At 44.6% G+C, this 25476-nt stretch overlaps 1 protein-coding gene across 8 annotated transcripts in view; it reads left to right on the top strand.

Moving 5' to 3' along the window:
* Positions 1-25476, top strand: part of TLN2 (talin 2) — a 413145-nt gene that overhangs the window by 1418 nt on the left and 386251 nt on the right. The gene's annotated exons all lie outside the window — the stretch shown is intronic.

Here is a 25476-nt window from a genome sequence, read left to right as displayed (position 1 = left end):
CCCGCAAGGCGCGGGCGCTCACTCCCTGCGGAGAGGAGGCGCCCGGGTTCGCGGATCAGGGCCGAGGGCCTGGCGTGCGGGCGTCCCGGGGCTGAAGAGCAGCCGGAGCCTCCTATCGCCTCCGTGGCTGCGGCGGCGCCGGCGGCTGGCTGCGTGGTCGACTCCCGCCGAGCGCCAGCTCGTGGAGGCGAGGTAAGGGGGAGTTTCCAGAAGTTGAGGCTTCAGGTGACGCTGGGGGAATCTTGGATTTTTGCTGCCGGTGAAGAGCCGAGGTGACTTGGGGAAAAGGAGTTGATTTCAGAATCCCTGTGTTTCGTGGTGAAAACTAACCTCTGGAGATTTCCAGAAGATGAGAGAGGGATGAGCTGGAATGTTGGCGTTGTCCGAGACACGATTAAAGACAGGAGGGTAGGGATGATGTTCTGAGAAATGGACCCCCAAATATACATAAATTACTAGCACTCTAGTGCTGTAAGTATCACTTACTTTGGCTTCTAATCGTACCTGGGTGTGCCGAGTTGTGGCATTCGTCAGGTTGCGCGCTATCATCCAGAGCCTGGAGTTGGCGACTTCTCAGGGGTGGGGCGGTGGGGAATCTTGACTTGTGAAATGGATTGTGATCTCTGCTAGGTGAAGGGGCTGGGAAGGGCATGTTTGCTGACCTACAATCAGCTGGCAGGAACGTGCCAGGCTTTCTCCTTGGCGTTTTATTGAAATGATGCCATAGTATTGAGGTCATGTCAGCACGTTGGGGCTTCATCATTGGATCACAAGGGATCACAGAAGGGGTGGGGGAGGAGGGAAGGCTTCCTCGGAGATGTGTCCTGTGATGTCAGGGATTAGGCTGCTCTTTCTCCCGTCCACTTCACTAAGTGCCTCCAGTGTGAATGTCAGCCATTCAGTTTCCAAGATTTTATCCTCCTTGATTGCTGATTTAGAATATCTACGCAAAAACCTTGGAGAGATGGTGGATGTGACTCGACAAGCGGCCTTGAGAGAGGAGGGATGTCTGTGTGAACGCTGGTTTTTTTCATTGAGCCCTAGAATTGTGGAAAACACCCAGAGCCCAAGATAGATTTATCTAAAATTAGCATAACTAATTTGGGAGAGAATCGAATCCATTGCGGAAAGCCTCCATCCGTTTCGTAAATTTCCCAGTCTTAGAGGTGATACCTTGAATCAGAAACACAGGGCTCCTCAGCTTGGGGAAGGCACTGTTTTCTCTCTGCCTTTGTACCCACTCAGGTTATCAAGGAGATACTAAAGAGTTTTAGAGTCTCTATTTTTGGCATTGATGTACTTCTACCTCCTAGGGGAAAGTGAACTTTTTAAACTTGACCCTGTTGCGAGAGTTACTGGGGATATTCTTTACTGGCATGCGCTTATATGTGTGTCTTGAATTCACCTACTGCTAAACCTACTTGTTCAGGGTTTTTCAAACACTGTTGCCTAGAGTATTTTTAAGTGAAGTCAAGTTTTAAAGAGGGGTGTCTGTGTGTTATTTTCTTGTCCTCTTTCTTTTATATCTCACAATTTTACCGATTCCCCCACTCACTCCCAGCAGATCATTGGTTCCCAAGAGCAGTTAAGGATGGGTTACAGGTGGAGAACAATCTGATTTTTTGCCCAACTATGCTCAGAAAAAAACACTATACATCTAAAGATATATTTATTCATTTTAGCATTATGCTTTATAGCTGCATATGTCAGATATTTTTGTGCATGTGCTAAACATAATAAAAATGTAAAAAGAGAAATTTTCTTAAGAAAGCTGAAATAAAAAATTAAAAGAGAGAAGTTTTATTGCAAACCCTTCAGTCTTCATTCCCAAATTTATAAATTGTGCTTTGTTGCCTCTTGCCTGATTTTTATTATAACTTCATGGCTTGATCAAAGTTCCTGCATTTTTTTCCTATTAAGAAGAGTTTGTAACTTCAAAAGGTTAGAAAATGCCTATGCATGTTGGAGAGTTGCCTGTCAATTTACCAGGCGTTGTGGTGTGTGTGTTGTGGTGTGTGTGTGGCATGCCCAGACTCTGGGAATGGTGTCTTAAACTTGTGATCTGTGACATTATTGCTCCAGAACCTTTGAGTCATGATGTTTCCTGGAGGTTTTGGGTGGTGGTTGTCCCATACAGGAAGTACTAAAAACGAGTTAAATAATTCAGTTATTTTTATTGGGTACAAAAAATTTTGAAGACAAGAAAGAAAACTTAATAAGCAGGGCTAGAATTAGCTTAACATACCCAACTGGTGCCTTTTTAATTATAGTACTTTCCCCCAGAACTTTTTAATCCTATTACTTTTATATTTAATAAGGAGACCAGTTAAAACATAAGCCAAACAAAACTATTACAAGGAATGGGGATAAACGGTGGGTATAACCAGATGTTTTGCCTAAAGTTAAAAGAGTTAAAGAATCTGAACTCTGTCAAACTCCCTCTGTAGGCCCTTCCCATAGCCCCCTCCCCAATAAGCAGGAGATTTTGAAAGGCAAAAAAATCTTGGAGGGGGGGTGGATACAAAAAAAGAAAAGAGAAACAAAATGCTTAAGGTAGGCTTCCCTGTTCATTGACCCTCCTAACAACCTGTGGCTCAGTGGCAGGTGCCATATGAATGACAAGGCTGGGTACAAAATGCTTTGATTGTGAGAGCCTTTATTTATGTGTCACCCAGAGCTATGCATTAAGACTGGGCTCATTTGCCACCCATTTCACAGTGGATTGTCAGAGTCAGTGCCAGGATCATGGTTTTGTTTTTCTCTTAACCAACAATTTAATTTCAGCCAAAGCGATGCTGTTCTGAATATGTAGAACAAGTAATGAATATTTATATTTCCTTATTACTCTTCTAGCTGCAATCTTAACAAATAAAATTCTCTAAGTCTGCTATTCACTTATTCAGCAATTGTTTTTGAGGGCTTACCATGTACTTCATGCTAAGAAGACATCCCCTGCCCTCATCCCACATGCTGAGTTCCTAGAGGGTGACTTTTTTTGTACCTTATGTATTTAGTAGAATGGGGGCGGGGAGAGATAAGTCTGTGATTAAATAGGACTTGAAGGGCAACACAATAGAAAGATGAGCAAAGGATGTGAACCAGCAATTCCGAAAAGAAGATATGCAAATGGTAAATAAATGTGAAAAGATTCTTAACCTCCATAATGGTCAGGGAAATGCAAATTAAAAAACAAAGAGAGATTAGTTTCCTGTCCATCCAATTGATTCACCTTTTAAAGGTTAGTAACATCTTCTGTTAGATGTGTGGGGCAATTCTCAGACTCTTGGTGGGAATATGAATTGCGGCAACCTTTAGGTAAAGCAGACAGTTTCTGTGCAGATTTGGAACATGCATGCCCTATGACCCAGCAACCCCATATTTGGAGTGCTGTCTTACAGAAATAAAAACATAAGCATGTCAGGATCTGTGTGTGAGGATGTTTATTGCAGGATTATTACAGTAAACTAGAAGCAACATGAATGCCCATCAGTAGGATGAGTAAAATAGGGTACAGCCATACTGTGGATTTTGTGAGGGATGTCCATGATATCCAGAGTATCGTATGTAGTATGATCCTATCTCTGATTTACAAAAGAAGCTCTATTTGTATGACCTTGGAGAAAGATGTGGAAGGAGGCATAAAATTTAAAATTATTTAAAATTGGCAATTTAAAAGGATGTGGTGATTAACTTGCTCGATATACACCTCAAATGGTTTACTTGCTCAAACACGCTGGCTTTTCTGTATGAAAACACTTCAAAATGTTATTTGTTTCATGAATAGGAATCTCGTCTGGAACCATTTTGGAAACAAAAGCTGGGCAGTATCTCACCTTTTTTCTCTGACGCCTTCTGCAGCAATTTCTTATCTCTTTGGAAACTTTCACTTAAGCATCTTCTGAAATCCTGTAATTTCCCAACTTTTAGTAAAGTCCTTCAGTGTAAAGGATGGCTTCAGGAAAAGCTGTTTACCTTGATACCCCAGGAGAGTAGTGAAAATAGGAGATCAGGAAAGCTCTTAGCAAGCCCTTCTTTTTTTTCAGAAAGATTTTAATTTTTTTTTTATAGATTGGCCCTGAGCTAACATCTGTTGCCAATCTTCCTCTTTTTTTTTGTTTTCTCCCCAGAGCCCCCCAGTACATAGTTATGTGTTCCAGTTGTGAGTCCTTATAGTTGAGCTTGATGAGTGGTGCCATGTCCATGCCCAGGATCCAGACCAGCAAAACCCTGGACCACCGAAGTGGAGCAGGCGAACTTAACTGCTCGGCCATGGGCCGGCCCCCAAGCACTTCTTTGCCGTGACTTTCTCTGATCCCATTCTGAGGGAAGACCAATGGCAGTCCTTGAAGGGGATTTTCTGGCCAACTGAAGAGTCTTCCTGGATAGCAGCAGCATCTCCTCAAAGCTGATTTTCCTATTTGAGGCCCAGAGAGGTGCTTGTTTAATGGCTGTGCTGGCATGTGAACCTAGGTCCCCTTCCATACTATCCCTAGCTTAGCTGATTGCTCCATCTGTACCATTTTCAATCCTGCCTCTTAATGCGATTTTTGAAACTTGATAGAATTTATGAGTTCCTGGTAGTTACTGCTAAACCCAAACTTTCAAATGCAGTGGAACCTCCATCCACATTTTAAAACGTACATACCCCATGACGCTGTGACTCCTGGTGGGAGACTCACAATCTCAACCCACTGGAAGCCAGGGCTCTGCCACACAATTTGAAAACCATGGTTTAGATCTGGGTGGTGGTTCCCAAGCTAGAATGCATGAGAATCACCTGGAGGGCTTGTTAAAACCCAGAGTTGGGCCAGACTTTCAGGTTCCCTAAGTCTTGGGTGCAATCTGATAATTTGCATTTTTAACGAGTTCCTAGGTAATGCTGATCTTGCTGGTCACGGCCCACACTTTGAGAACCCCTTGTGTAGAGGAACAGCTCCCTCTGTTTTGCATATCTTGTGTTCTTGTCCAGCCAGTGCTCTGCCCTGTCATGGATGAAAGTGAGAATGCCAAGCGAGGCAAGTTAACTCAGTTTTATCAGTTTCACCAAGCTGGGAAAAATAAACATTTGGCTTATACTACCCAACTGTTGTCTGTTTCTTTTGTAGATGTTTGGGGATTTAGTGATGTTTTATAGATGGTTGTATGTGTTTAATCAACAGTGAAAGTCAGAGTTCATGGATATCATTTTAAGTACCCTATAAGGGAGTCTCATGGGAAAGTGGAGAGGACTGTCAGAGATTCTCAGATTCCTGTTTTTTTGTTTTGCATCATACGTAAGTACGTATTCAAGATTTAATGTCATTGATTTCTGTTAATAAAAGTTGGCTCCACGTGAAGGGTATTGTGAAGAAAATGGTGACCAGATGATAAAAGTTTCTTAAATTGTGTTGTAATCTGATCAATGGTGCAGTTTTTTTGAGAAAATTAAGTGCAATAGCCATTACAGTCATGCACCGCATAATGACATTTTAGTAAATGACAGACCGCATATACGATGGTGGTCCCATAAGATTAGTACCATATAGCCTAGGTGTGTACGAGGCTGTACCATCTAGGTTTGTGTAAGCACATTCTGTGATGTTCATACAACGATGAAACTGCTTAACGACACATCTATCTGAGAGAATGTGTCCCTGTCAAGTGACACGTGATTGTAATTTCAACATATGTTTATTACACCGTTGCCCAAGGGACACATTTCTAACAATGCATATCGGTGACACATTAAGCGCTTGGCTGCCCTCAGGGACCCTCACTTGTCTGGATGTCCTTGAGAGGCTTGGGTGATTTGAAGCTCAAGAGGTTTCCCTGAAAGGCTCCTCTCCCCACTGGTGGGTCCCCTAACTCTAAAATTCTTTAGCTGATAAACATTTGTTCTGTTTTTAGCCACTTAAATTTTGTGCTTTTTATTCTTTTCTAATGATTTCACATGTAAGTTATAAGCAAAACAAAATTGGTAGAGGTAGTAGGGCATATGAAAAAAGCAAAATGGGAGAGGAATTTTCATGAAGGAGGGCATCCTTAAACTGGGCCTCATAGGGTGGGTCTCGTCTATAGAGTTTGCGACCCTGGCTGCACATTGGAATCACCTGGAGATTCTGATTTAGTTGCTTTGGGTGGGACCTGAGCATTGGTGGGGGAGTGCTCCAGGTAGTTCTAATGTGTAGCCAGGCTAGAGAACACTTAAGTGCAGTCCTCTGGGTCACTGTGCCTCATTCTTGGAAGATTGTGTTCATCTGGCCCACAGCCCCTCCTCTCAACACTTTTGGTGACTTGAACATCTGTATAGATTGGTCCACCCAACTCAATCCCTTGACCAACTCTCTGTCAGTTATCTTTTCCTCTATACTGGTTTAGCTATCCCTCTCATGGTTATCTCCAGACCACTGGTTCTCAGTAATTTTGCCACTCCGAGGATATTTGACAATGTCTAGGGACATTTTTTCTGTCCCAACTTGAGGGAAGGATGGGGTGCTACTGATATTTAGTGACCAGAGGTCTGGGATGCTGCTAAACACTCTACATTGCACAGGAGAGCTCCTATAAGAAACAATTCTGTGGACTAAAATGCCAGCGATGCCAAGGTTGAGAAACCTTGACCTAGTGTCCTGTAAGTTTTTTTTAACCCCAATCCACAGGAGAAATACATCTCATGTGATGACACAATACAAAAACCCACACAACTGAAACAAGTTTCACAAAGCAGTATTTACTCTTACTAGGTATAATGTACTCTCATACTTTTTATTCTTTTTCATTAAAAAAAAATGCTGGTAATGACCCACCAAATTGATTTCACTAACCCACTAAACTTGCAACCCATCATTTGAAAAACCCGGTTGTAGTCTATATTACCAATAATCGCATCTCCCCCAAAATCTTGACAAGCATTCCAGGCTGACCTTCATCTTTTTGCTTTCATCTTATCCGCTTTAGTACCCAATTCTATGTATCCTTCACCCTACAAGGGCCTCTGACCTAGTGACCCTTACACTTTTTTATTGTCCATCATCCTTCTCTTTTTTATTGTCCTCATCATCCCCCCACCCCCAGCTCAGGTGCTTGCATACTCTCTCAACTCCCTTGACCCTTTCTCCCTTCATCTTACTTTCTTGGGAAATCTTCACCCTCTGCTCACCCTGGTCCTGCCCCCGGCTGATGAAGCTGGCTGGAGAAAACACTCAGCCATCTGCATTGTCTTGCTTTTGGTTTATGACCACAAACCTCAAGGGGGACTCTTGGCACTGTTGGGTCCACTGTGTTTCTGTCCCCACTCCACTCTCAGCTGATGACCTGGCTTATTTCACAGAGAGAAAGGAAGCAATTAGAAACTAGTTTCATCATCTTCCCATGTTAGTTCTGCTAGCCTATCTACACAGCATGGTAACCACATGTGACCTGGAGCCTGTTTTCTGTTGGCATTCAAGGCTTTCCCTCATGCATATATCTCCTTTCCTTCCTGCAGCCTCAGTTTTCCCTTGATGGATAATCCCCAAGAGAGAAATACTGTAGGATCTGTCATCTTGAGGGAAAAAGCCACAGCAACAACACGCTCTTGACCTTAGATCCCAGTCAGCTGTTCTCCCATCCTCTCCCCTCCCTTATAGTAAATATTCCCAGAGAATTGTCAGACATGCTGCTCTGTTTCCTCCCCTCTCATTCTGTCTTGAACCTACTCCACCTGGGCTTTGGCCTCACCCCTTCACCAGAACCACACTTCTGCAGGTACTGGTGATATCTAGGGGCCAACCCTCTCAGCAAAAGTTAGCCACTGACTGCTGTCTCTTCAGGACCTTTTCTTCACCTGGCTTCCATGCCATGACCCTCACCCGGTTCTCCTTCAGTGCCCTGGCCACTCCAACTCCAGCTCTCCTGCTGGATTATGAAAGTTGGAGGCGCTGTCTCACACTGCACTTCATTTAGGAGTCTGCTCCAGTGTCACCTCCTGAGGTCTCCCTGGCATCCCCTAACCCCCGCTCTCCACCTTCTTCCTCTTCTGTTTTCATATCATTTATCATTCCCTGATGTTACGTATGTGATTGATTTATTGTCTGTCTCATGGCACTAGAATGTAAGCTCCATGAGAGAAACCATCTCTGGCGCTGTGTCCTCAAGTGTCTAGAAACAATGCCTGGCACATAGTAGGTACTAACCATAAAATTTTTAATGAGTAATTGCTGAAGAAAACTTGCTGGTTACAGAAGTTAGCCTTGGATAAGGAAAAAGAAACCCTTCCCATATTTAAGCTAAGGAAGAGAATTTGTTGAGGTGGAAAAGCTATGCCTCATGGGGGCAGGTCACTTGTTGAGAGTTAGAGGTTTAAGTGTTGAATGAATGAAGCACATCCTTGCTAAATAACTTGGGTAATAGAAGGCACCTGCAGAGGACAGCTAGACGGAGACAAATGGTTGCTTCTCATTATCTCTGAAGAGGGGCACTTAAGCCATCTGTTTGTAACTTTTGTCACTGGGTTGAAGATGGCAAATTCACTTGTCTAAAGTGTTTGTCATCGACCTCTGTGTTCTGGTGAGTTGTTTTGGTGCATCACTCATCCCCAGAGACCACTTGACCACATACAGTGATGTCTCCTTTTTTCCGTCTGGTGTTTGAGCCCATGGCAGAGTGAATTCCTGCTGATGAGCGGGGATCTTCTGTGGTTCCCTCAGCGCTGCTCTCTCAGGCATCCAGGTTAGAGAGCCCCAAAGCTTTGTGGGTTTAAATTAAAACCCCTCTCTTTTCTGCTGTTTGCATTGCTTCAAGACATCCCCTTTAATTACTTGACAACCACGTCTGGGACCTAATTTGATGTAAGTGAAGATATTTCCTGAGTGTGGCCTGAGGTCACTGCATCGCAAATCTTCCAAGGGGAGTGGGGATTATTCCTGGTTTTGAGAGATTACATTGAGGGCACTTTAAGAGGCTTAATTTTCTCTCTGCTGGGCTCAGCACCTGTCACTCCTGGGCCCTTCCCCACAGGGCTAAAAGGGTAAGATGTCAGCCAAGGGCAGCCTGAGGTGCAGCCACAAAGCAGTTGGGTTTAGTACCTCCAAGAAGAAAGGGTGCCTGTCTTTGTGGGACATTTTAGAGTGATTCCAGGAAATTTGTTTTTTAAAAAGAGAGGCCCAAATGGTTCGAGGTCAGCCTTTCCCTTTGACAGGGAAAGAAGTGAGGCCCAGAAGGATGAGACTTATTGGGACCCCTTGGCAAAGCTGGCACTGGAGTCCCACTGTCCACACCACTGGGAGCTTTCTCCTTTTCTTGGGACGCCCTGTTGGACCCTGACTTTAATTCCCGGCTGTGGTTCTCAGCCCTGGGCGTGCATCAGAATCACCAGGGACGCTCCTCAGAAGCACTGGTTCCTAAAGGCCAGCTGACTCACTGAATTGGAATCTCAGAGTGGGACCCGAACACCTGTGTGTTTTGTAGATTACTCAAGGGAGGCTCCTAGGACAGCTTGCTCAAGAAGGGCGTGTAGGGGGAAAGGCAGCCAGGGCAGTGAGGACAGTCACCCTGCAGGGGAGGGTCTGCTGGCCTCGCACACTGGACAGACATGGCTGCTGTTTGATGCAGGACAACCGTCTTAATGGGGTCAGCCTGCTCCTCACCCTCCCACACTCCTCTGGTTACGAACAAGACCCTGTAGGGCTCCAGTTTTAATGCTCATCAAAAGGGCTTTTTATTTTGTGTGGGGGCATTTTCCCAATGTGTTTTGTCCTACTTATGCAGGAATGAAAGCTGCATCCAGTTTGAGAAAATCATCTCCTTGAGGGCTTTTGCGGGTCCTCATGATTAGGATCTCTGGGTGCCTGTGTCCGGCGGGTGGCTCACCAGCTCTTGGACCAGCTGGTGGCTAGAGGCTGCCTGCGAATGCCACTCTGACAGAAGTAAAAAGGGAGTGTGAGTTGGCTGTGCAGGGATGGGTTTGGGCAGTTTTATAAGGCTGGTAAATCACTTGCTGGTTCTTTCTGGTGAACTTGCATAAGTTTTGGAGCTCTGATCCTGTGACAGTTGCGACAGGCTCAGGACTGCACAGCAGAGCCTGCAGTGATGTCCTGTCCCCACAGAGCTGGTCTCTGACTAACCTGACAAGTGGTTTATACAGACCTTTATGAACATACCTGAGGAAGACGTTACAACAGCCCGGTGGAGCCCGAGAAGCATCAGGCGCCCAGGTGTCCCTCACAAAAAGGACAGGAGAAGGGCATTTCCTGACAGATTGTATGACTTTGTTAGGGCTGCTGTAACACAGTACCATAAACTGTTGGCTTAAACAATACAAATTTCTTGTCTCAGTTCGGAGAGCTAGAAGTCCGAGATCAAGGCGTCAGCAGGGTTGGTTCCTTCTGAGGGCTGTGAGGGGAGCCTCTGTGCCAGGCCTCTCACCTTGGTTTGCAGATGGCCATCTTGTCCCTATGTATGTCTGTTTTTGTGTCCAAATTTCTCCTTTTTATAAGAACGCCAGTCCTAATGGATTAGATTCCACCCTAATGTCCTCATTTTAACTTGATTACCTCTGTAAAGAACTCTATTTCCAAATAAGGTCACATTCTGAAGTGCTGGGGAGTTAGAACTTCAAATGTCATTTTTGAGGGGACACAATTCAGCATGTAACACAGATTGTCAAGCTGATTTGTGTCTCAGAATCTGAATCTGGCTTGGAATGCTTGCTAGTGAAGTTACATTTTAGGCTAAGGGGACCCTAGTCGGTAATAGTTGTGGTATTCTACACCTGCCAGCTTTACTGACCTATATTTGGCACTTAGCATTTTACTAAGGGCCTTGCATATATATTGCCATCGTAACAGTCCTGTGAGGTATTATTATTTTTACTTTGAGGAAGCTGGGGTATACCAAGGTTTACACACTACATACTGGGTAAGTTTGACTCAAGCTCAGATTCTATGCTCCTTCCCGTGACCCCCCATAACACGAGTGATTCTCGAACATTGATATGCATAAGGTTCTCCTGGGAAACTTGTTAAAAATGGAGATTTGGGAGACCCTCTGGAGTATTGCTGAATGAGAAGCTGAGGTTACAACCAAGGCATCTGTATTTTTATTAAGTTTTCCCTGGCCATTTTGATGCACTCCAAAACATGAGAACGAATGTACTGTGCTATGGACATAATATTTTAGGGAGAAAAACTCTCTACCACCATCAAGTTCTCATTTGATTTTTTGCCAGCTGGCTTGCATGGGAAGCCCTAGGAGGCATTATGGAAAGGTGCCCACTGGAATCCAGGCGCTTAGAGCCCGGGGTGGGGGTCGCCTTCTTATACATACTCCTGCCACTGTACTGATGGGCAGGGTCTGAACTCTTTGGCTGCCCAGGCCGTCCTAATTGTCCTTCAGCTAGTGGAAAATGAATCTGGCTTGGACTTTCTGTGCTACAAGATGCAGTTTGCACCACAGTGGGGAGGGGGTGGAGATAAGTTGAGAGAATGTGGTAACAAATAAACATCCATGCTTTATCAAAGCAAAAATAAAACCAGCAAGAGGACAAGGCAAAAAGAAACATTGTGACTATTATTGTTATAAAATGTATTTGCATTAACTAAGACGTGTGAGAGCATGCAAAAGAATCACCTGGAAAAAATTTAAAACCTGGGTTCCTGGGCCCCATCCGCAGAGATTTTGTCTAAGGCGGGGCTCAAAAGTTCTGAGGTGCTGGTCTGGGGACCACACTTAGTGCAGGCAACTGAACATTAATGAAAGATTGTCACTGTGTAGTTTTATCTATTGATACTACAATGACAGTCTTTCTGAATAGTGAAAACATTTCTAATCCTTGGCCATTAGTTTATAAATTATAACCTAGACTCAGGATCAATGTCCAGGTTATTCCACCATCTTGACTTTATTTTAGTGATTATGTAACAAAATGCATGCTGTCTTAGCCAGTGCTGCATTTCTTGGAGTGTGGTCCTTAGTCACTACCATCAGAATTACCTGGGATTAAGGTTAAACACTGTAGCTGCCCAGTCACCAGAGATGCTAGTTTGTTAGGTCTGTGTGGGCCCAGGAATGTGTAGTTTTCATAGTCAGAAGATTCTTAGGAGTACTGAAGTTGGAGTGCCACTGTGCTAGGGCTTGGAAAATCTTTTTACCAGAAGCCAGCCACATAGTAAGGTTAAAAACACGGTTAGATTGATGTTTATGGTGACGTTAGTTCTCATTTTCTGGCTTGTAATGCTGTTGTCTAGTCTGAAGTTACCAGGACCTCATTCTGTAGCGGAGATGTAGTTTTAATCGATTGTTAGAGTTCTATCTGAATAATCACCACCCCCCTGCTTTTTTTACATAAGCTCATGCAATTGATTTTAAGATAAGTCAAAACAAAAGTTATATTCCTAATGCAGATAAATTCCTTTGGAACGTTGTTAGTACGTGAAATTTATTAGAGATTTTTCGAGTTAATTCAAGAAGGCTTTGTGGTTTTTAAACTGCGCAAGTTGTTAGGGATGACCTTTGGTAGAAGTATGTTTGTGTTCTTGGGATCTGTGTGCATATTAAAAAAAAAAAAATTGGTAAATGCTTTCATATGAGAGGGGGAGGGCTGAGATGAGGGCCTCTCTGCTGTTAGTAAAGGAGATTCAATTGCATTGACCAATAGATCTTGGTACTCAGGCTCCATGCCTTGCAGATGTGTCTGCAAATTGATTTTTTTCCCCCGTGGAGACAAGATTTTCAGTTCTGTGTTCTTCCTTCTGGCAGAATGAGGACCTTCACTTTTAAAAAGAGGAGCTAAAATTAATTTTGTATCATTGGGTCATACATGCCCATGTCACTTTATATAACGTATTCTTGAAAAGTTGGAGATAAGTAAGCTATCGTTAACATTGCAGCAGCAACTGCATGTGTTTGTCTAAATCGATAGAACTGTACACTTAAAAAGGGTGAAATTTGCTGTACGTACTAATACTTCAATAAATCAGACTCAAAACACATCAGGGGAACTTGTCACTTTAGCCATCCTTTTGGTGAATGTTTGCTAAGATTCATTTTGTGATGCAAATGATCCCCCTAGGACCCTCTTTGTTTCCTACTTGTTTGAAACTTGTTCTGTGTGCTTTAGCTCAGTTGGTGCTTAGTGGGGTGGGAAGAATGGAGTTGGCACAAGACTACTGAGGGATGGAATTAGCCTCTGATCCGTTCCTCTTGATCATTTTCTTAGCACCACATCTAGTACATGGTAAGAGTTCACCAAGGTTTGGGGGATGAATTAAATCATCATATTGATGGAGGAACTGAGGTGCAGAGAGGCCAAGTGGCTTGTCCAGTTGTGAGGGCAGCATGGTAAAAGTGGGAGAAGAATCCTTCAGGCCTACTGACTCCCAGGCCAGTGACCTTTCACCCTCCTTTCTCCAGCTTATGTCTTGTAAATTCATATTTAATCCATTGGGAGTCTTTTCAACCAGGATGCATCTGGATGCTTGTTATGGTTTTGGAGGCAGCCTGTTACTGTGGAGGAGCCCTGGCTTTGGAGTCATTCATCAGTTTGGCAAATCTTTTTCTGTGTGTCTATGAAGTGCATAGTGGATACAGCCTGGAACAAAACAGGTTCGTGAGCCCTGCCCTTGTTGAAAGTACAGTCTGGGAGGGTGTATGTGGGCAGGATGCCTTAGAACAAACCAGAAGAGGGATGGGCGTTGCAAAGGGTCACATGTAGGAACCTATCACGCCATGGCCACCGTTCATAGTGTGACGTTGGGCAAGTCACCTAACCTCTATAAGCCTTGGTGTCCTCATCAGTAAAACAGACAAATCATTCCTATGCTGCAGAGTTGTTGCAAGGATTCAGTGAGATGATGTTGTAAAGCAGACTGCGCATGCTCCTGGGCACGAGGTAATTAGCTGTAATTTGTTAGACAGGGTGAGTAAATGGATGTGTGTTTTTCACCTTTGCCCTTTGGGCAACCTCAGAATGGAAGCTGGATATGTTTATTTTTTATTCTCTGGTTTGGATCATCTTAGGAACAATGGGGAGATGTACTGGAGGGTCATGCTGGTTGGTTTTGCTCATTGGCTAATGAGATTACGGGAGGAGCAGAGCTGTCTAGCCAGGGAGCCAGGTTATGGTTATAGGTGTGCTGAGACCGTGGTGTCCCTGTCTGTCCCCACTCCCTCAGGGGCTGCCAGAGCTCAGGCCCTACATTTTCCAAGTGTTCCAGGACTTGGAAAAGTTTGGAAGAGCCTTTTGCCCTCTAAATATACTCTATAGGGCCCCCAGAAACAGGAACTGGGTTAGCAGATTTTAAGTTAACTGAAGAGAACAATAGAAAGGAACCAAGGGCATCCATAGGCTGTATGGTAGCTTTAAATGAGAGACACAGATGAACTCGACCAAGGTTCTCATACTTCTCTGATAATAAGACTCACCTGAGTACTTGTTAGATTGACAGCTCACCAGGTCTGCCCTGGTCTGGGTCGGGGTCCTGGAATCTGTGTATTTAACAGTTACCCCATGTGACTCTTACCAGGGATGTTTGGAAAACACTGGATTAGATCATAAATCTCTTTGTCCTTGTTATTTAAAGTTGGCCCATGGACCAGCGACATCCACATTGCCTGGAACTTATTGGAAGTTCAGAATCTTTTTGGAACCACAGATTCTTGTTGGAACCCAGACCTACTGTCTCAGAGTCAGCATTTTAATAAAAAGATCCTGAGGTGAATGTGTATGGACAACAAATTTGGGGCCGGGCATGCCAAGAGGGCAGGGACACCTGTCAATGCTTTAAACCAGTGAGGTGGTGGTAACAAGGTCTGATGACCTCTTCTGAGGAGCTGGAAGAGATTGTAGGCCAGGGATTTGAGTTCAGGTTTCTGACTCCAAATTGAGTGCTCATCCCACATCCTCTTGATCATGGTTATTACTGACTCTCAGGGTCTGTCCCCAAACTGATGTGAGGCCCTCACCATTCTATGAATGTTGCGCCTGGAGACAGGGGGCACATCTGGGACCACCCAAGTGTGTCATAATTCTTGGCCTCCGTTAACCCTGCCAGGACCCCTCCTCTCTGTCCCTGGGAGAAGACTTGGGTCCAAATGTAAAAGTCGGCAATTTCGAGTTCTTGGAGACCTGTGGGGGTCCTTGAAAAAGTGGTTTTGTCTCCAACCAACGACAGGACAGATGGAGTGCAATTTTTCTAATGCTCCTCCAGACTCTTAACTCCTCCTTCCTCAAGCACAATGTCAGAGAAAATACCCTGGGAGGCACTTGCCAAATGGCTTGAAAGAAGTGTCCACACACATTTCCGAAAAGACAATTAGAAGCTTATTTGAGGAACTTTAGGCCTGCTGTGCTAGACATTAGTCGGGAGAGCTCAGTGCCAATTTGGGCAGCTCTCCTGGGGGGCTCTTTCTCATCCCAGCTCCTGCTCAGAGAAGCGGAACTGGGGAAGTGGAGAGACCACCAGGCTTGGGAGGAGGGGAAAAGGGAGCAACATGCCGAGAGAGACAGGAATAATAATCCTGTGTCTCCTCCCAGGAGAATTGGAATCTTTGCAGGTATAATCAAGCAGAAAAGTGAAGGTCATTATAAATTCATCAACACTTGAATCATATTACTAGTTAGCACTGGTGTTGTGGCCAGGAAGACTCTTTAGGAAACTGAGCCCTAGAGAGGTCAGGGACTCTGCCGAGGGTCATGCATTGGGCTAGTGGCAAAGCCTGGATCAGAGACCAGGGATCTTGGTTTGTCCTGTGCTCTGCTGCCTTCCCTGTGGGAGAGAAGATGCTAAGAATGTGAAACTTTACAGTGATTGGATCCAGATGTACTGGCCCTACCCCCATTTAAAGCTAACACAGTTGGGTTTTTTTTCTTAATGAAATAGAGTATTTTAATCAGCTGGTTTCGTTTGTTAGTCAGCCTTATGCATTCAAGGAATAAAGGTCATGAAAGAAAAATCACAAGGCAGTGAATATCCCCGTTATTGGGGATGCTACACCAGGCTGCTTCTCTCGGCTTGAGGCACCAGATCCAGTGACCTATGGCACACAGGACAGAGGAAACCTCTGCACTAGATGTGGGCAGAATGTTTGTGTTCAAAGTCAGGGTTTATATGCTCTTGCCAAGGTCCTCAGGGACAGAGACATATTAAATTTTTAAAATCAAATTGTGGGAAGGCTGGAACTTTACGATGATTCTTTTAGCCTGAGTAGGGGATCCTAAAGGGCTCCAGTGCAGAGGCATGGGCAGGATGTAGCCATTTCTGTGATGTCAAATTGCCTGTGCAGAAAATCTGAAGCCTAGAAGGTTTATGCCACACAGTTTAGCAATAGATTACATGTTATGTTGCATGGTTCAAAATGGCTTAATGTGTGTCTGCATTTTATTTAGTCCTAGATTGAGTTTTGAGGGCAACCAAGCCCTTCTTTTGTCCAGTAGTCTAGGAGCATGTTGTTAAATGATCAGAGCATCTGCTGCAGTGATCAAAGGAGATACCTTGGAGACAGTGGACTTGAGCTGGAGCCCAAGTGCTCTGAATTTTGGTGTCCTCCCATGTGGTATTGGCTGTGTTGGCCAAGCCATTAAAACTTCTTCTCAATCATATGTCATATTGGTTTGAGCTCAATGAAGTATTAACAAAAAATATGTAATTTGTTGAGAAATTAAGTCCTCTTAGGTTATAACAGAAGCAAGTAGTCAGTGGTGCCAGAGGTAGGGACGGGATGGGGAGGGGAATCCCTGTTTTCATTTCAGTAGGAGAATACCAGTGTTCCAGGGGAATTGGGTTTGAGAACCACTGTGCTTGGCCTTGCTGCTAGCTCAGTCCTGTAGGAAGCCAGGATCTAGCTCTGTCTTTCAACTGATGGCTGTGGTGTGATGTTCACCAGGGCTGCTCAAAGTGTGGTCCTGGGTCCAGCAGCCTCAGCATTACCTGGGAACCTGTTAGAACGACAGCCCCATCCACTACGACTGAACCATAGCTCTGGGGGTTGGGCCCAGGAGCTTGTGTTTCAGCAAGTTCTCCAGGGTCTTCTGATGCACCCCGAGGTTGGAGAACTGCTGCTGTACGGTTCTTAAGCAGCAAGCACTGTTTGGACGTGAGTCTGGTGGGTCATTTTCCAAAGCATTTCACATTGGGTTGGTTTCTTGTTCTGGTGACCCAGGCCGAGTCGATGGGGCAAATTAAGTTATATTTCCATTAGTGCTCAGTAATAATTAATGACAGCCTCGCAGTCTAGATGGATAGGACAATCCAGCTCCCCTCAGACTGGGCTCTGCAAAAAGTACACTCTGGTTGTGACTTGAGGAGAGGAGTCAATTTAAGAACATTTCCTCTCAAGGATGCCTCAGACAGTCATGTTCCTGTCAGGGATACCCAGAGAAGGACGGATCTCAGGCAGGAAAGGGTGGGAGAGATGCCAAAACCAGCTGCAAGCCTTGCAGAGAGGCAGGTTTCTGCGAGGAAGTATAGCAAGTGGCAGGGCTGACACGGATGTTTTTCACCGGTGTTTGTGTTGGCTGTGTGAGAGCAGAATGTTTGATGAGCTTTCTTCTCTTGAAAGGACTTTGTCATTGTAACGTTTGAAACAGAGCTCTCTGTTTGAGAAACATTTCCTGGTGGAACAAATGTTTCCAAATGAAACAATCTGAATGTTGAGATAGTACAGTGATCCCCGCTTATCTGCGGAGGGTACGTTCCAAGACCCCCAGTGGATGCCTGAAACCCCACGTTATAGATATATATACTGTGTTTTTTCCTATGCATACATACCCATGGTAAGGTTTAATTTATAAATTAGGACAGTAAGAGATTAACTAATAATAAAATAGAATAATTATAACAATATACTGTAATAAAAGTTACCCTAGATCTTAGCAACCTCAGCATATGATTTTTTTCTTTCCTTATAAAGTCGAGAACTTTCACCTTTTCACTTAAAGCAAGCAGTTTACGGCTTCTCTTTGGCATATCCACTTGCCAGCATCACTCCTCTTGTGCCGTGGGGCCATTATTAAGTAAAATAAGGGTTGCTTGAACACAAGCACTGCAGTACTGCAACAGTCAATCTGATAATCGAGACGGCTACTAAGTGACTAACAGGCAGGTGGTGTATATAGTGTGGATACACTGGACAAAGGGATGATTCACTTCCTGGGTGGGATAGAGCAGGACAGCATGAGATTTCATCATGCTACGCAGAACAGCATGCAATTTAAAACTGAGACAGTTTATTTCTTGAATTTCCCACTTAATATTTTCATACCACGGACCAGGTCTGCCTGCAGGTAACTGAAACTGTGGAAGGTGAAACTGTGGATAAGGGGGAACTGTATTGACTTTGACTTTGAGGGAAAAGAGTTAAAGGTTTCCATTCATTCACGCCTTGCTCTGTGCTGGGAACATGCTGGGCAGAATAAGACAGGATTCCTGCTCTGATAGGGGTTACCCAGAGGCAGGGGCGGCTGCAAGGTTTTCCTTGCAGAGAGCACAGTATGTACTAAGGGCTGGAGCCAGCCAGCTCAGGGGCTCTGTGACCCGCTGGGAGAGTTTCCCTGGCTGGGATTTGGGGTCCTTGGGGTGTGTGGGGGCTGATCTAAGAGACTGTCCCCAAGTGACATTTAGAGAACCAAGTTCCGTCTGTTCTTTGAGAATCTCTGAGTGAGTTGTGGGGGGTGCCCCTCCCCATCCACAGGGTAAATCACATCATAAAACCATAATTGTACTCTATTTCGTTGAAGATGTGATTGGCTTGAAAATAACTTCAAGGATGTCAGGTCTGAGTGGAGGTTGGGGTGATTCTGTGAGGAATGGGGGGAAATATAATTAAGAACAAGATCTCCTCCCAAGCCAGAACACATCTCCACAAAGGCAGAAGAGAAAGAAAACAATTTTATTGTTGAATAGGCATTAAACCAGAATATGATGCACGTCACAGGTAGCCTGCTGCAAGGACTATAAAACTAGAGATTGCAAAGGTGGAAAGAAATCTTACTCTTTTATATAGCTAAGTGGATACAATGCATTATATTCATGTCTTCAAGATAAAATTGCTAGATTTATCATGTCTTTACTACTGGAGGTAGAGCTTGCAATTTGGAGTTGAGTGACAGCTGAAGTTAGACCCACGTCCTCTCAGGAAACTGAGAAATAGAGCGTTCTCTTCCTTGATGATTACATTCCACAGATGTGGCTTTCCGGTTTTTGTGAGAGAGGCTTATTACCATTTGTCCCTGCAGGAGCAGCCCTGCCCCTTTGCCCTGCTGAGGGTGGCTTACGTATCCTGGAATCAGGGCTTGCCCTTAGCTCGTAGGGGCTCCTAGAAGATGGGGCTCCACTTCCCGTGTGGACATTGACCTTAGACCAATTCTCTCTCCTCTCTGGCCACAGGATCCTCATCTGAAAAAAGAAGTTGGACTGGAGTTCTCTTTTCCCATGACTTGAGGCTCTGCTCTCCTCCTTGTTTCCCTAAACTGCCATTTCTTCTCTCCCCATGCCCAGAATACCCTGCCCAGGCAGCAGTTGCAGCCTGGCTCAGAAATCTAACCAATCCTTATATACACAGATTGTGCAGTTACAAAACTGCTTTTAGAGTTCAAGTTGGGGAGTGCCTTGGAGATGGCGTCAGATCTAGTGGCACCCACTGGCAAGGTCACCTCCTTCTGCCCCAAGGCAGGAAGGTCTCAGGGGGTAATTCTGCATCTGACAGTTGCTAGCTAATCCTTGCTGTTTGTATCTCTCTCACTTGCCTCTATAAATTAAATTAATTAAAATCACTTAATTTGTCTCCCTCCCAACTTGCTTCCTTTAATACCTTCTTTCCCATCTGATCAGAATCAGGAAGAATCTTTAAGTTTTCTCATCAGCTTAGTTTCTGGGCTTTCTCTAGAGGAAGTGTTAAGGCATATTGTGCTTGCTGTAATGCCCAAAGAAGCTTAGAAAATTGTTTTACCATGGTCTTATTAAGGACTCTCCAAGAAACTTTGAGTTAAATGACAGTGTTCACATATGGATAGTTCCTTTCGAATGTTGCTTCAGTTACTTGATAACCCTTCAATTACTGGATCAGAAAATTGTTTTCTCTGCCTGCTTCAACCCTACTGTGGGAACCTCAGACTTGGCATCTGGGTTCTGGAAGAACTGAATCAAGTCTGGATGGAGGTTTGTGAATTTAGAGCTACAAAAAGCTTCTGAGGGCTCCAAGCCCTGGCAGTAGACATTAAGCACCTGATTCTTGTCCACAACAGTTCAGTGGCCCAGTGGGCAGTGAGGTGGCCTCATTGGGAGAATTATGTATTTATTGGGACAAAGATGTAAAAACTAGGATTATCAGACCTTTCCCTCCATTTTAGCCTTCTGGTCCCCCTTCCCATCCACTTTCATTTTCAGACCAGTGTGTGGTTGACCAAGAGGCTTGGCTTTGTCGTCTCTGGTTACTTGCCTTCGGGCCTGTCTTGGATTCTATCTGGTCTTAAATGTAGAGAGGATACAACATGCCTTCTCCCCCCTTCCCCTTTCTCTCTCTCATTCTTGGATTTTAATGTGGCGTGGTGAGAAAGGAAGGATGTCCCTGGGAAGTTATGGGGCCTTGGGCAAGTTCCCCATTGTGGCCAATCTTGGCTTCCTTATCTGTTAATTCCACTTAATGCTTTGTCACCCAAAAGATGATGGGGACCAAATGGGTCAGTGGCTATTCCATAGTCAGGCAGTGCTTGGCCCCCAGTAGGTGCTTCAGGAATCTGCTTCCACTCCCTTTCTCTTGGAGAAACTTCCCCTCTCCTGGTTGTACTTGGCCGACCCCCACTCATCCTTAAGAAAGGGCATTACAGTGATACACTGTTCTAGAATCAAAAAGCCCTTCAGCTGTCCACAGCAACAACAAATCCCTCATGCTTTTGTCCTTTGAGCAGCCTTCATACCTTCTGATGATTAAGAAAAGAAAGCTTTTGGTAGGGAGTAGTTTGTAAAGAAGACACCTTAGACCTGTCCTGTCTGATTACGGTAGCCACTGGCCACATTGGCTGTTGAATAGTTGAAATGTGGCTAGTGGGACTAAGGAACTGAATTTCTGATTTTATTTAATTCACTTAAATTTAAATTTAAAACCAGGTCTCAATTTGCTTTTTGGAAAACTTTTAAGTGCATTTGACATAACTTGGGTATGTGAATCAGCCTTTTCAGTTGTAAATATTATGAAATCAAAACATAGATCAAGCATTTCCGATGAATATTTAGCATCTAAACTGAGATGTGTGCTGTAAATGTATAATACATACCAGAGTTCAAAGACTTGGCATTAAAAAAAAAATAAACTATCTCATTAATGATTTTTTATATTGATTACATGTTGAAATGATAATATTTTGGATATATTCGATTAAGTAAAATATATTACTAAAAGCAAGTTCACCTCTTTCTATTAACTTTTTAAAATGTGGCTACTAGAAAATTTAAAATCACATACATGACTCACGTTATATTTCTGTTGGGTGGCACTGCCTTAGACCTTGGCGTATCTGAAACTGGCTTGAGGGCCACAAAGAAGCTGCTGGTGCCAGAAGTTGCTGGAGAGAGTGATGCTTTCTGGAGTCTTCCTCAGTGGCTTGCCTACATAAGGAACAGAGCTGGCCATTCACAATACCAAACCATGGGAGCACTCCTGATCTTAGTAGAGTGTCCTCCTGGGGGACGTTGGAGAAAGCCTCCTTTTCTGTAAAGGCTGCACTCTTCCAGGAGGAAGCCAGAGTTCTTTATTTCCTGACAACTCCAGGGGCTCCTCATCTCCATCAGTTCTACTCCCCAAAAAAGGGGCCTCCACCAGAGCTCTTCAAGTTTCCTTATTGATCCAACTTTGCTTTGTTCTGATTTTTTTATGTTAGGCCTCCAATCGAAGAACAGTAAAACCAATTAGCTTTATAAAACTGGGGAATTCAAAATGCTGACTCACTTTATAGCAGACATGCTGAAAGCCATGTGGTCCAGAATTTAATGCATTCACAGTCAAGTCGGAGGCCAGGGGAGGTACCCTGCCAGCTAGTTGAATTGTATTTAAAATTTTTTAAATGCTTATTTTAAGAGGTAATGAAGGTTGAGTTGAATAAATATTTTCAATGGAATTTCGTATCACTTTGGGTGATAATAGTCAACTTTTAATAATTAGTTGAGTATGTGTTAATCAGTCATTCAGAGAGCATCTTTTGAGTACCCCTGTGTGTGAGAAATCCTGCTTGGTGTTTTCTAAGTATAGAGAGGGGTGTAAAGTGCCACCTTCCTGGTTGGTGAGGTTAACACTTATGCCTGTATCAGCACATGAAGGAAAGCAGCATAAGGTTGTATATGAAATTTAAAATGAGTGTTGCTCATTTTAGAGCTTTAGAAGCAGGAGTGATCAACTTGGTCAGGAAGGTTTTAGGAACTCATTCTTTGTATCAGACTTGCCTGTCCCTGGGTTTGGAGTTTCTCAATTAGAGTCCAGGTGTCACCTGCATCAGAGGTGAGTCACCTGAGATGACTGTTCAAGGTGCAGGTGTCTGCGGTAGAGCTGAGGCCCGGAAATGTGAATTTTTAAAACCTCCCTATTCCCCAGATATATGCACTAATGGGTGCATGACTTCAGATTTTTTCTTGTCCAGAAGATTGAAAGCAGTTAGTTGCTGTTAATTTAAAATTACAGTTTTCACTGTATTACAGTAATTGTCTCCTCTCGAGTTATGTGAGCTACAGCTTTACAGAGCATGATAACCAGAGTTAGGAGGTCTCCAAATTGAAGGTAGCAGGAATTCCTTCTCTTAAGCATTGTTGTTGCCCTCCCTCTATTGTCTACCCTTTGGTCCTCATCCTGTCCCCTGGCGCCCCAGCAGCAATGTAGAAATGCCTTCCACAGGAATGCCCCCCTGTCCTGTTCCCATCCTTCATGCCATCTTTTATCCAGGCTAAATGCAGTCATTCTTAGTCAACCCATCTTCAACAACTCCTCATGTGTGTGGTTTCTGGATTTTTCTCCTTCCTGGTTCTATCTTTTGGCCACTGGTTCTCAAGCCAGCTGTAGAAACTTGTAAGCTGGCAGTGCCTGGACTCTCTGCTAGAGACTGATTTGGAGGGTCTAGAGTGGAGCATGGGCACTGTTCTTTAAAACCAATATTGAATAACCACCCAGTCAGTCAGACAGGCCCACAAACAACTGCCCTCGGAGGCCCCCATGTGGTCTGCCCATTGTGGAGCAGTGTGGGCTGGCTTCTCCTGTGAGGAGGAGGTTGTCCTGATGCAGCCCAGGATCACAGTAGCTCAAAGAAAGTCATCCAGAGGGTGTGACCTGTGTCTCCGAGTCTCCAGTACCTACCTCTGTGCCTGACCTGTAATAGGTGCTCTGAAAAACGGACAGTCCCTGAAACCACAATCTTTTCCACATGAATTGTCAGTGAAAATCAGATATTCCCCATCTGTACTGATGAAATTGATTTTTAAGACATCAGATTCAGAGCTTTCATGGACTCTGCTTTCACTTGGTAACTTCCCTCTCTGCCACAGCTGATCTTATGTTAATTGTAAGTAGATGTTATCTGAGCAGCAGAATGGTTAGAGGCAAAGACTTAGAGGCCTACTACCTAGATTTGAATTCTATTGACACTACTTGCTGTGAGACATTAGCTAAGTTCTTAACTGTCTGTGCCTCGCTTTCCTCATCTGCAAAATGGGGATAACAACAGTAATGCCTTAGTGGGTTGTGGTGGGATTACATGAGATGATGCGTGTAAGGCACTTAGCACTCGGCCTGGCATAGAGTAAGTGCCCACTGACTATCTCTCTTAAGCCTAAAGATGGTCGTGACAGGGTGGTTGTGGGGAGCCCTCTTATGTTGTGATTTGCAGTGCCCTGTACTTTCCTACTGATGGCTGTGGATTGGGCTTCTCCTCAGGGAGGCAACTGGAATGGTGAGTGGCTGTAGGAAGCTGAGTGGTGAGGCCTCAGACAGCCTTGGTCCTGTCTCCCTTGAGGGAGGTCCGCAGGGGCTAGGAGGAGTGGACTCTGATGCTGATAGCAGAGGGCAGGAGAGCTGTCCTCAGACCAGCCACACCAGCCACCTTGGTCTACTCCTGTGCTGCTCTAGCTGCATAGTTGGCTTCCTCCTGGGGACTAGCCAGTGAGTCTCAGTTTCGGCTGCTCATTAGGCTCACTTGGGAGCTTTTAAGCCACAGTGTACGCAGCCCCACCTGAGACCAGTTTAATCTGTGACACGTTGGCTGCAGCCCAGGCATCCCTATTTAGTCTTAAAAGATCCCCAGGTGGTTCTAATGAGCAGCCAGAGATAAGTACTTGTGGGGCAGATTGAATGCTGATCATCTCCAGCATGATCTCTTGGTGTGCTCTGAGCTCCCTGCTGGGGATGTGTGTCCACCCTATAGCCTGGTAAGTCCTCTTCCCTCATGGGGACCCTTGGCCTCACCTTTTAGTGGAGCGAAGTGGTATTGACTTCAGTGGGATCCAGTCGTGAGACAGACCCTTCTTAGCATCCCAGAGGCAGGGTGGATTTTTATAGGAGAGGACTGGATTTCACGAGGGATGTTTCCCAAGGGGACTAGGAGAGACTAACAGACAGTGGTCTCAATCCTTTAGCGCTGTGGTTTAGGACTAATCTTCCTAATTTGGCATTCAACTCCTTCTGTAGAAAGGAAAACATAATTGTGTCTTGGTGTGTAAAAATTTTTGGATAGATTATATCCTTCTTGGGTTTAATTAAACTTCGTGAAAGTGCTGGTAACTGGGGTTGGAGTCTCAGCCAGCCTGCCCTCCTGCAGGACCCACTTGGTGTGTAGCTTTTGCGTCATTGCTTTTAGTAACAGTTGCTGCAGGTAGCTTGCCATCACTGTTTTTGGGGAGAACTTACTCATTGCCCCACATAAAATAAATCATCGGTTCTAGAGATACTTTAGCCCAGACTTGTGTTAGAACTGTTGGGAGGCATTAGAAATGCTAGCTTTTTGTTTCTGGTCTTCAGTTTCTAAGTCCTCTTGACTCATTAACTGCGTCTTTACTGGGTGAGGGTGGAGAGAGTTGGTCGTGAGAATTGCCTTTGTCCAGTGCTTGGAAGCCTCTGCTAAAACATCACCCAACCAGGTACATTTACATGGGAATGTTTCTCCTAGGACCCTGCCTGGCCAAGGCCCTGGAGAAGCCCATGGTGTGGTGTCTTAGAATGACTCCTGCGGTCACTTGTTCCTTCCATGCCTTTATGTGGGGCTGCCATGTGCCCATATCGTGGCTTAAAGTACGAGAAAGGTACAACCTGAAATGGTTCACCTTTCTCTTCCCTGTCATTTCATTTTGCCATTTTAGCAAATCCTTGTTGGGCCTTGTACCAGTTACCTTGGGAGATTCAGAGGAACAAAGCCGTTGCTCCCGGGCCTCTGACCTCGTCTGGCAGCCAGGTATGTGCTTCAGTGCCTTGACTCTGTCTGAGATGGGAGATGCGTGGGGTCTGGGAGAGGGAGGGATACTGCTGTGGATGTTGATGGCAGGGATTGGGATG

The sequence above is a fragment of the Equus asinus genome, chromosome 2 (genome assembly GCF_041296235.1).
Source record: "Equus asinus isolate D_3611 breed Donkey chromosome 2, EquAss-T2T_v2, whole genome shotgun sequence".
In the NCBI taxonomy this organism is placed as follows: Eukaryota; Metazoa; Chordata; class Mammalia; order Perissodactyla; family Equidae; genus Equus; species Equus asinus.
Note: the sequence above shows the minus strand (reverse complement) of the source record. Positions and strands in the feature narration are given on the sequence as shown.